Below are 10,684 nucleotides of genomic sequence, written 5' to 3'. Positions count from 1 at the left end.
CTGATTTCCCTCTTAAGTATACTCCTACTGCCTTTATACTCTTCTAAGGATTCACTTGATCTATCATGTCTGTACCTAACATATGCTTCCTTCTTTTTCTTAACCAAACCCTCAATTTCTTTCATCATCCAGCATTCCCTATACCTACCAGCCTTTCCTTTCACCCTGACAGGAATATATTTTCTCTAGATTCTCATTATTTCATTCCTGAAGGCTTCCCATTTTCCATCCGTCCCTTTACCTGCAGACATCTGCCCCCAATCAGCTTTTGAAAATTCTTGCTCAATACCATCAAAATTAGCCTTTCTCCAATTTAGAACTTCAACTTTTAGATCTGGTCTATCCTTTTCCATCACTATTTTAAACCTAATGGAATTTTGGTCGTTGGCCCCAGAGTGCTCCCCCACTGACACCTCAGTCACCTGCCCTGCCTTATTTCCCAAGAGTAGGTCAGGTTTTGCACCTTCTCTAGTAGGTACATCAACATACTGAATCAGAAAACTTTCTTGTACACACTTGACAAATTCCTCTCCATCTAAACACTTAACACTATGGCAGTCCCAGTTTGGAAAGTTAAAATCCCCTACCGTAATGGGCGGCAGGGTGGCACAGTGGTTAGCACTGCTACCTCACAGTACCCGGGTCCCAGGTTCGTTTCTAGCCTCGGTGTGGAGTTTGCACATTTTCCCTGTGTCTGCGTGGGTTTCCTCTAGGTGCTCCGGTTTCCTCCCACAGCCCAAAGCTGTGCGGAGCTGGTGAATTGGCTGTGTTAAATTGCCCATAGTGTTAGCTGCATTAGTCAAAGGGAAATGGGTCTGGGTGGGTTACTCTTCAGAGGGTCGGTGTGGACTGGTTGGGCTTTTAGGGCCTGGTTCCACACTGTAGGGAATCTAATCTAATCTAACCACCCCATTACTCTTACAAATAGCTGAGATCTCCCTACAAGTTTGTTTTTTCAATTTCCCTCTGACTATTAACGGGTCTACAATACAATCCCAATAAGCTGATCATCCCTTTCTTATTTCTCAGTTCCACCCAAATAACATCCCTGGATGTATTTCCAGGACTATCCTCCCTCATCACAGCTGTAATGCTATCTCTTATCAAAAACACCACTCCCACTCCTCTCTTGAGCTTGAGAGCATAGGTTTAAGGTGAGGGGGAAAGATTTAAAATGGACTGAAGGGGCAAGGTTTTCATGCAGAGGGTGGTGCGTGTATGGAATGAGCTGCCAGAGGAAGTGGTGGAGGCTGGTACAATTACAGCAATTAAAAGGCATTTGGATGAGTATATAAATAAGGAGGGTTTCGAGGTATATGGGCCAAGTGCTGGCAATTGGGACTAGATTAATTTAGGATATCTGGTCAGCATGGATAAGTTGGACTGAAGGGTCTGTTTCCGTGCTGTATTCTATATCTCTATGACTTTTGAAATAGGAGCAGAAGTAGACCATTCGGCCCATTGAACCTACTACACCATTCAATACAATTGTGGCTGATCCAGGGCAGCTTTGCTTTCTCAAATCTACGGCATCCTTTGAGGTCACAAATTGAATGTTCTCACCTGCTTTACCCTATGGTCATTGGCATGTGGCTCAGGTAAAAATCCAGACATCATTAGCTTTGAGATTCGGCATTTTAATTTAGTCCAAACCCCTCAAACACTCTCAATAGAACATCACTCTGATTTAATTTGTGGATGTGACAACTGTACCCTTCCCCTTACACGAAGCTTGTGAGATTAAATTAGATTCTCTACAGTGTGGAAACATGCCCTTCGGACCAACAAGTCCACACTGACCACCCGAACAGCAACCCACCCAGACCCATCTCCCCCTGACTAATGCACCTAACACTATGGGCATTTTAGCGTGGCCGATTCACGTGACCTGCACATTTTTGGATTGTGGGAGGAAACCCACGCAGACACGGGGAGAATATGCAAACTCCATACAGACAGTCGCCCGAGGCTGGGATCGAACCTGGGACTCTGGTGCTGCGAGGCAGCAGTGCTAACCACTGAGCCACCGTGCCTCCCTGACTGTGTCTCCAGACACAGTCTGTACTTAATTCTGGGACAGGTTAGACTACCCAAAGTTGGAGGATCCCAGTTTATGGCTACAGTATTGATTCCTCTAACTATCCTGTCCCATATTAGTTAAGTCCACCCATGGTACCAGCTTGCTTACCCAGCCTTTGTTCTCACCTTCATAGGTAAGTGTTGGTCAAAGTTAAGAGCTGAGGCTCCATCGTCACCATGTGCTGGATCCCTAAGCTGCCTGACTCTCATTTACAACCTCCTTTCCCTGACCATTGACCCTGTGATCTCCTCCTGGAAGAAAGGACCTAGGCATCTCTCAACTTGCCTGATGCCTCTCAATGGCTGCACCTCAAACTCCAGGCTGGCTCTTCTGAACCAACGTTGTTCAGGCTGCAGACCCTTCCTGTTGATATTCTTGTCAAGAAGTTCCACAGATTTCTACGTGTTGGAGTCATGCCTGCCTCACCATAGATTATTTATTGATTTGATTATTGAACTGGTTACTAACGTAGTGATATAGCAGCAAATTACAGTCAGCAGTGTCGACACAATTGCCCAGTGTGGAGACAAAAGAAAAACACTCACAAACTACTGAAGACAAACCAACTGCACTAAATTCCATACTTGGCAACTTGTCTGTGAAGCACTCTGTCCATTTATATAGAGCCCTTATTATAGTGATATTTTACACAGTGCACAGAATATTGTCGTTACTCACGCTTGTACCTTCCATCAAGTCCTGGGATGGGACTTAAAACTGAGTCCTTCCACTCAAACCTTTATGATATCAGCTGTATCAGATTCAAAGCAGAGTCAAAGCACTTAATCAGAGAGCTCTGTTATGGCACAGTAGTAACATCCCTACCCCCTGGTCCAGGTTCAATTCCCACTTGCTCTCAAGCTGTGTTATAACATCTCTGAACAGGTTGATTAGAAAAATAGGTTAAATAAAAATTCTAGAACTTAATCAAGCTACCACTTTCAATTGATTGACAATTAACTGCTACAGCCAAGCAGTTTCTGTTAACATGGTGTATAATTGGATTGTCACTTTTGCTGCAGTTTTAAGTCAGAGTTTAACTGAGAAATATCTAGTGGACAGACTTCTCTTGCACCAACTCTCCTGTTTAGCACTCAGTTCACAAAGTCTCTGTTTCCCATATCACCCTGCTTTCCAATTTCCCTTAATATGTTTCTGGGCATTCTTCTGAATGCAATTATATCACAGTTAGGAACCCTTTCTTTTAGATAGTTAAAGTCTCCCTTACCATAGTGGACAGAATAGTGTCATACAAATTACGTTTATCACTTGATTGACCAGGTCGCACCAATATAAAAAAAGCAGCAATTGTTCAGGAAAACTGTCTCCAGTTTAAAATACAATACAGACGAACAGACATTACTGAGAATATATAAGAAGGCAAGAAGAATCGGGTGGGGGGAAGTAATTTCATGATTTGGGTGTAATGTTAGAATTCAGAGGTATCAATATGAAAAAAAGTGGTGAAAATTCATCTCCAACATCACATTGCTCTTTCATACCAAATTAAAGAGGTGGCACCACTCACTGGTCCTGTTCTGCAAGAGATCCCTGACCTTCTGGCATCAAATTACTAAGTCCAACTGCCCTTCCTCTCGCACTGAATGTTGTCCTTTTGGTGCCTTCAAATTCTTCATATACGGCTTTATTTTGATATTATATTTAACAGTGTGTAAAGATTACTGCTGAATTTCTCTGACAGATGCTGAATGAGCTAATATTTTTCGTTTGTGTTTTCATTTGCCAGCACCAACGTTGTTGCTTTATATATCAAATATGACACCTATAAGCAACACAAACAATCCCTCAGCCTGATCCCTGAGCTTGTCATGTTTCACAAGAAGCTCTTATTACAGAGTAACTTTCTGGTTCAGATGGTATTTACAGAAGGGGTCTTCTAATGTCAGTGCAAGTCTGAATCTGTTACTGTTGGCATTGACAGGTACTCATTGTGCACAGGTGGTCTTTAAGGCAGGTTGCACTGTGTAAGAGGCTACAAGTGACAAGCACACACTTGTCTGACTGTCATTGATGGAATCTTTCTCATCTCTCACTTGTGAGGATAAAAATTAGATAGCAGGCTGGGCCGGCTATCAACAGGACAAGGGCTGACATGACTTGGGCAGTGCCGAAGTTCACAGAATCTGGGTTCCTAAAGAGACAGTGCCTTGTTTTGTAAAAACAAAATTCAACTAAAGCATTTCTTCCAATAAATTACTGTAAGGTGACCACTCGAATATTTTGCTCTGAACAGAATCAAATGGGCAGAGGTTTTTCCCACTTGAGTTGAATTAGATTTATTGTTACATGCACTCACATGTGTACAGTGAAAAGTTTACATATCACCACTTATGGCGCCATGTTAGGCACAAAGGTACCTGGCTACAGAATCTTGATGGGTTGTAACAAATAGGAATAAATGTAGGCCATTGGGCCCTAATGCTTGTCCTATCATTCTTGGCTGATCTGATTGTGAAACTCAGCTTTGAATAAATTTAATTATTCTGCCTCAATCGTTCTCTAGAGAAATGAATTTTGTCCTCTGGGAGAACAAAAATCCTCCTTAGCTCTATTTTGAATTGGAGACCTCTCTATTTTAAACTGTGCCTCTAGATTTTGCCTTCCCCCACGGTTGGAAATATTGTCTCAACATCAAACCTTCCAAGTCCCTTAAATGTTTTAATAAGATTTCCTAAGATTTTCCAAGCTTCAATGAGCATACATCCGAACGTGTTCAACCTGTCCCCCTGGTGTTGTTCATCTGAACAGTCTCTACTTTTCTTTGGATTTGTCATAGATCTTAACGTCCACCTGGACTAAATGATTGAACATGTCTAAAATGAATCTCTCCCTTCAATATTGCACTGAGGTATAAATGTAGATTATGTGCTGAAATCCCTTAGGTCTGAACTTTTTTTAGGGTGTGGACGTGGGGAAAATGGGGGGGGGGGGGGAGGTGGAATGGGTTTGTACGTCCAGATGCTCTCCAACACTTCCCTGCTGTTGACAATGCTTCCCAGGCTGGCCTGAGATCCAGACTGAAAATGGAGAGGTGGGGGTAGGGCAAATAATAGGCTACTCTGAGAAACTAGCTAGATCAGTCCAGTTCCTAAGATCTGCCCCCAAGTCCCCGATGTCCGGAAACCCAATGGAAAAATTTTGGTGTTGGAGTGAGAGTGGAGGCCAGCACTTTCAAACTTGGACAGGAGTGTTACCATCTGAGCTAGGTGGCTCTGTAGTATCCCAGGATGCATTGATGTAGAATGAGCAATCTGTTGAACCGATGCTCAGTGTTCAACTCCTGGTGTAGGGTTTGAACCCAATGTTTCCTGACTGCAAGGTGCAATTGCAACCAAGTCAATTCGTGCTGACCCAGCTACTTCAATTTATTTAGGAATGTGGAATGATTGAAATAAAATATGATGGGTGACCCACTCAAATCAAAGCAATTGTATGCAGCCATACATCAATCTGCTTTCAAATATGACAAGAGTGACTTCACAGAATTCAACTGTGAAATGCCTGATATAAGCCAATTGGGCTCAGTTGTTGCATCATGTGTGATGGTTACCATTTCCATTAAACGCTCCTTGAATACAGATTATTAGAAGAAAGGAAATAAAACCTGCAGCCTCCAGTGGAAAAAAAAAATGACTCTCATTTCACTTTTAATCCATTGTTGTCTTTAGAGTAGAAAAATATAACATTTAAAAAACGTCGTTCTGGAATTAATATGTAATAAATGTGATGAAAGTTATTACGGGACTAATAGTCCTGAGCAGCTTTACCTCTGTTCCCATGGCCACGGAATATCTTCCATGGTGACATAGGATTGCTGTGGACTCATGTTCCATTTCTTTATGCATTTCATGCCTCTAGCACTCGACATTATGAATACCTCTGAGGAGCTGACAACCAGCTGTTTTATCTTGATATTAAAAACATTATACCCTGATGTATGCTGTTCCACTTTACCATGAAGCATTCCAGGACTAAATGTATTGTTCAGGGTTTAAATATTTATTGTTCGTGTTTGAGTCTGCAGGAAAAATAAAAGCTTATTTCCATAAATATTGCTACCCTGTGCAGCTATACTAATCACACGCAAATATTTAGAGACCTAAAGAGCCACGGTTCATATTTAGCGTCTGAAGCAGAATTTCACTGCAAATATTGTTCCAAGTATAAACATTACCACAAAACAAACCTTTCAGTTTCTGCGTTATATAAATGGAATAAATGACTACAAATGGGGGGGGGGGTTTCCCAAGGTTATAAAATACTTAGAACTGTGATCTTGTTCACTGTCAGTTACATTGTTTTACACTTTTTAATGTGAAATAAATCATAAATGAGCTGATTGCCTTACAAGGAAAAGCTAGTCATGCTGGGTTTATACCCTCTGGAATTTAGAAGAATCAGAGGTAACTTAATTTAAACATATATGATCCTGAGGGGGACTTGACTGGGTGAATGTTGGAAGGACGTTTCATCGTGTGGGAGAGGCATTGTTGGTAATGATTTAGATTTTTTTTTTTACTTTACAGTGTGGAAACAGGCCCTTCGTCCCAACAAGTCCACACCGACCCGCCGAAGCGCAAACCACCCATACCCCTACATTTACCCCTTACCTAACACTACGGACAATTTAGCATGGCCAATTCACCTGACCTGCACATCTTTGGAACTGTGGGAGGAAACCGGAGCACCCGGAGGAAACCCACGCAGACACGGGGAGAATGTGCAAACTCCACACAGTCAGTCGCCTGAGGCGGGAACTGAACCCGGGTCTCTGGCGCTGTGAGGCAGCAGTGCTAACCACTGTGCCACCGTGCCGCCCAAAACTTGTTGTGAAACTTGAAAAGGTTTGGTCAAGGTGAGGTCAAGTCTGACAAATCTGTCCAAATCCTTTGAGGAAGTAATGAGTAAGTAATACAAAGGAATGTCAGTGAATGTGATCTATTTACATTTTCAGAAGGCCTTTGACAAGGTGCTATACAGGAGGCTGCTAAATAAGGTAAGGTCTCATGGTGTTTGCAACAACATACTAGCATGAGTAGAGATTGACTGACTGGCAGAAGGCAGAAAGTGGGGATAGATGGGTCTTTTCCAGGATGGCAGTGGTGCCTTGTGGAGTTTCACAGGGGTCCATGTTGGGACCCACAACTGTTCAAGTTACACATTAACAATCTGGGTGAAGGAACTGAGGGCATTGTTGCTAAGTTTGTAGATGACACAAAATAGGTGGAAGGACATGTAATATTGAGGAAGCAGAGAGAAACTGCAGAAGATCTTCAACAGTCTAGGAGAACGGGTAAAGAAGTGGCAGTTGGAACATAATGTGGGAAAGTGTGAGGTTATGCACTTTGGAAAGAAGAGTAGCAGTGTAGACTATTTTCTAAATGGGGAAAGGTTTCAGCAATCTGAAGCACAAAATGACTTGGGAGCCCTAGTTCAGGATTCTCCTAATGTTAACATGCAGGTTTAGCTGGCAGTTAGGAAGGTAAATGCAATGTTAGCCTGTTTTGAGGGGGCTAGAATGTAAGAGCAGAAATGTATTACTGAGGCTATATAAGGCTCTGATCAGACCACATTTGGAATATTGTGAGCATTCTTGATTAGATTAGATTCCCTACAGTGTAGAAACAGGCCTTTTGGCCCAACAATTCCACACCAACCCTCTGAAGAGTGACCCACAGAGACCCATTTCCCTCTGATTAATAGATCTAACACTATGGGCAATTTAGCATGGCTAATTCATCTGTACATTTTTGGAGTGTGGGAGGAAACTGGAGCACCCGGAGGAAACCCACACAGACACTGGGAGAATATGCAAACTTCACACAGACAATCGCCTGAGGCTGGAATTGAACCTGGGACCCTGGTGCTGTGAGGCACCAGTGCTAACCACTGAGCCACCTTATCACCCTAGTCTTGGGCTCCATATCTAAGGAAGGATATGCTGGCTTTGGAGGGGTCCAAAGGAGGTTTACAAAAATGATCCTGATGATGAAGGATTTGTCATATGAGGAGAGGTTGAGGACTCTGGGTCTGTACTTGATAGACTTTAGAAGGATGAGGTGTAGTCTTATTGAAACTTATAGAATACTGAGAGGTCTAGATAGACTGGACATGGAGAAGATGTTTCCACTAGTAGGAGAGACTAGGACCTAACGGTACAGCCTCAGATTGAAAGGATGACCCTTTGAAACTGAGATGAGGAGGAATTTCTTCAGCAGATGGTCATGAGTCTGCGGAACTTATTACCATTGAGGGTTCTGGAGGCCAGGCCATTGAGAATATTTAAGACAGAGATAGATGAGTTCTTGCTTAGTGAAGGGATCGAGGATTATGGCAGGAAGGCTGGATGATGGAGTTGAGAAATATATGATCTATGGTTCAATGAGTCGAATGGCCTAATTATGCTCCTATATCTTATGGTCTTATGGGAGAATCTAGAACAAGATTTCATAGCTTAAAAATAGCGGTCGGCCATTTAAAACAGAGATGAAGAAATTTCTTTTCTCTCAGAGGGTTATGAATCTTTGGAATTCCTTTCCTCAAAAGGCAGTGGATGTAGAATCTGTAAATATTTCCAAGTCAGACATTGATAGGTCCTTGATTATCAAGGTAATGTAGGATTACCAGGGATATACAGGAATGTGGAGTTGATGTTAAAATGATGTCACCCATGATCTTATTGAGTGGCCTACTCTTCTTCCTTCTTTGTCTGTTCATATGGTCATAATTCAAAGCATCTTACAGGACAGCAGAAGGCTCTTCATCACCAGATGCATGTTATGAGTCTCTATTTGAATTATCCCGAATTATATTATCACTCTTCTGCTCTCTCCCAAAACACAACTCTTTCACTTGCTCCAAATGTTTGTCCACTTCCTTTCTCGTTGGAAATGAAGATATCACTGTCTTAATTATTCTTTATTCTCATAACTCACTGGATCATAAATGAAAGCACATTTGTTCACCTTCATCCTTTGAACTTTTGCTGATCCATCTTTCTGACCTAGGTTGACCAAACCAACAACATGGTTTTGAAATTTTTATACTACTTGCTTTGTGTTCCATGTTTTTGGCCACTCCTTCAAGCAGAGCTGTCTTTTTTTTTGATGTGAGAACATTGCAAGACCCAATGATCAAGCCTTCATTGTGCTTCAGCTCACAGAAATGGACCAAGATAGCTTTCTAAAAGGTAGATGACAAGATATTGTATCAGTGAGAGACAGAAATCCTGGTTTGAATTTGCCTCACAACAAACAATGAATAATCCCACATAGCAGATAGCAGGGGCCTATCTGACATACAAAACCCATGGGCCAATGATTTCCTTGGTGTTGTGTTGCAACTTTAACTCAGAAACCTGTCAGACCTGCACACATTTGAGGGGGAGATTAAGGAGCCCCTTGCAAACAGGTGAGCCTTAGTCTCATGTCATTTTCAACTTCCGGATCTCAATTGTATTTGGTTGATCTGCCTCTGCCTGAAAATGGGAGCTGTCAGAATTGGAAGACAGAAGTGTGGGTTTTGGATGGGAGGTTGATGTCATCACAGCTGACCTGAAGCAATGGTTCAGGGTTGGGGAGGGGCTTTGTAGGGTGTGGGGTAGACTGGGAGGATCAGGGTTGGAGAAGGTTGAGGAGCTGCTGGCACTGAGAGAGATGGGGATAGGCTGAGACTAAGGTTGGGTAGTCCCAGGAATATCCATTGGGCCCACTTGTTCCTCTTGGTCCACATGAAGACCTCAAAATGCTATTCAGCTGATTCTTGACATTTATGGTGGACTCACATCCAGTGTCCCAGCAGATCTAGTACGTTTGGCTTCACTTGGGCCTATCCAAAGTTCTGAGTTCAAATTACACCACAACATTGATACTTTAGAGTATAAGCCTTTAATAGGATTGAAAGGTTAGGGTTGGTGGTACCTGAAAGATTGGACAAGAAACACAATGTAAATAAAACCTCACAAACATAATTTTAATGACCCACTGGTGTGAAGTGGACCAAGTTAAAATTTAAACATCTTCACAGAATCAACAAACAAATTTGGTTAAGTTAATGAGTAGTATTCAAGTATGAACATTATATGCAACCTCTACCATTCTCCCCATAATGTCAAAACCTTTCTCCTTCATAAATAAATTAATATAATGTTGATCCTTCAAACACAATAATCATCTCCTTACATTGTGAAACTCCACCTTGCTCATTTATGTTTCACTGCCTCGGAAAACCTCAAATATATTATTCAAAATTCTCCAAAGATTTGTTAGGACAAAGGTCACAAATACAAAAACCTGTACCTTTCAAACCATGTTAGATCACTGGCCATTCATAGTTATCAATTACACAGCATGTTAGTCCATAAAAATACGGCTGTTACCTCCAGTATAGTTCAAAGACATCACTCAATCCATTCTTTTTGAAATGTCAGGTTGACCAATTTGAACAGATTCTGGATTAGTGGTGCTGGAAGAGCACAGCAGTTCAGGCAGCATCCAAGGAGCAGTAAAATCGACATTTCGGGCAAAAGCCCTTCATCAGGAATACAGGCAGAGAGCCTGAAGGGTGGAGAGATAAGTGAGAGGA

This window comes from Chiloscyllium plagiosum, chromosome 22 (genome assembly GCF_004010195.1).
Source record: "Chiloscyllium plagiosum isolate BGI_BamShark_2017 chromosome 22, ASM401019v2, whole genome shotgun sequence".
In the NCBI taxonomy this organism is placed as follows: Eukaryota; Metazoa; Chordata; class Chondrichthyes; order Orectolobiformes; family Hemiscylliidae; genus Chiloscyllium; species Chiloscyllium plagiosum.
Note: the sequence above shows the minus strand (reverse complement) of the source record.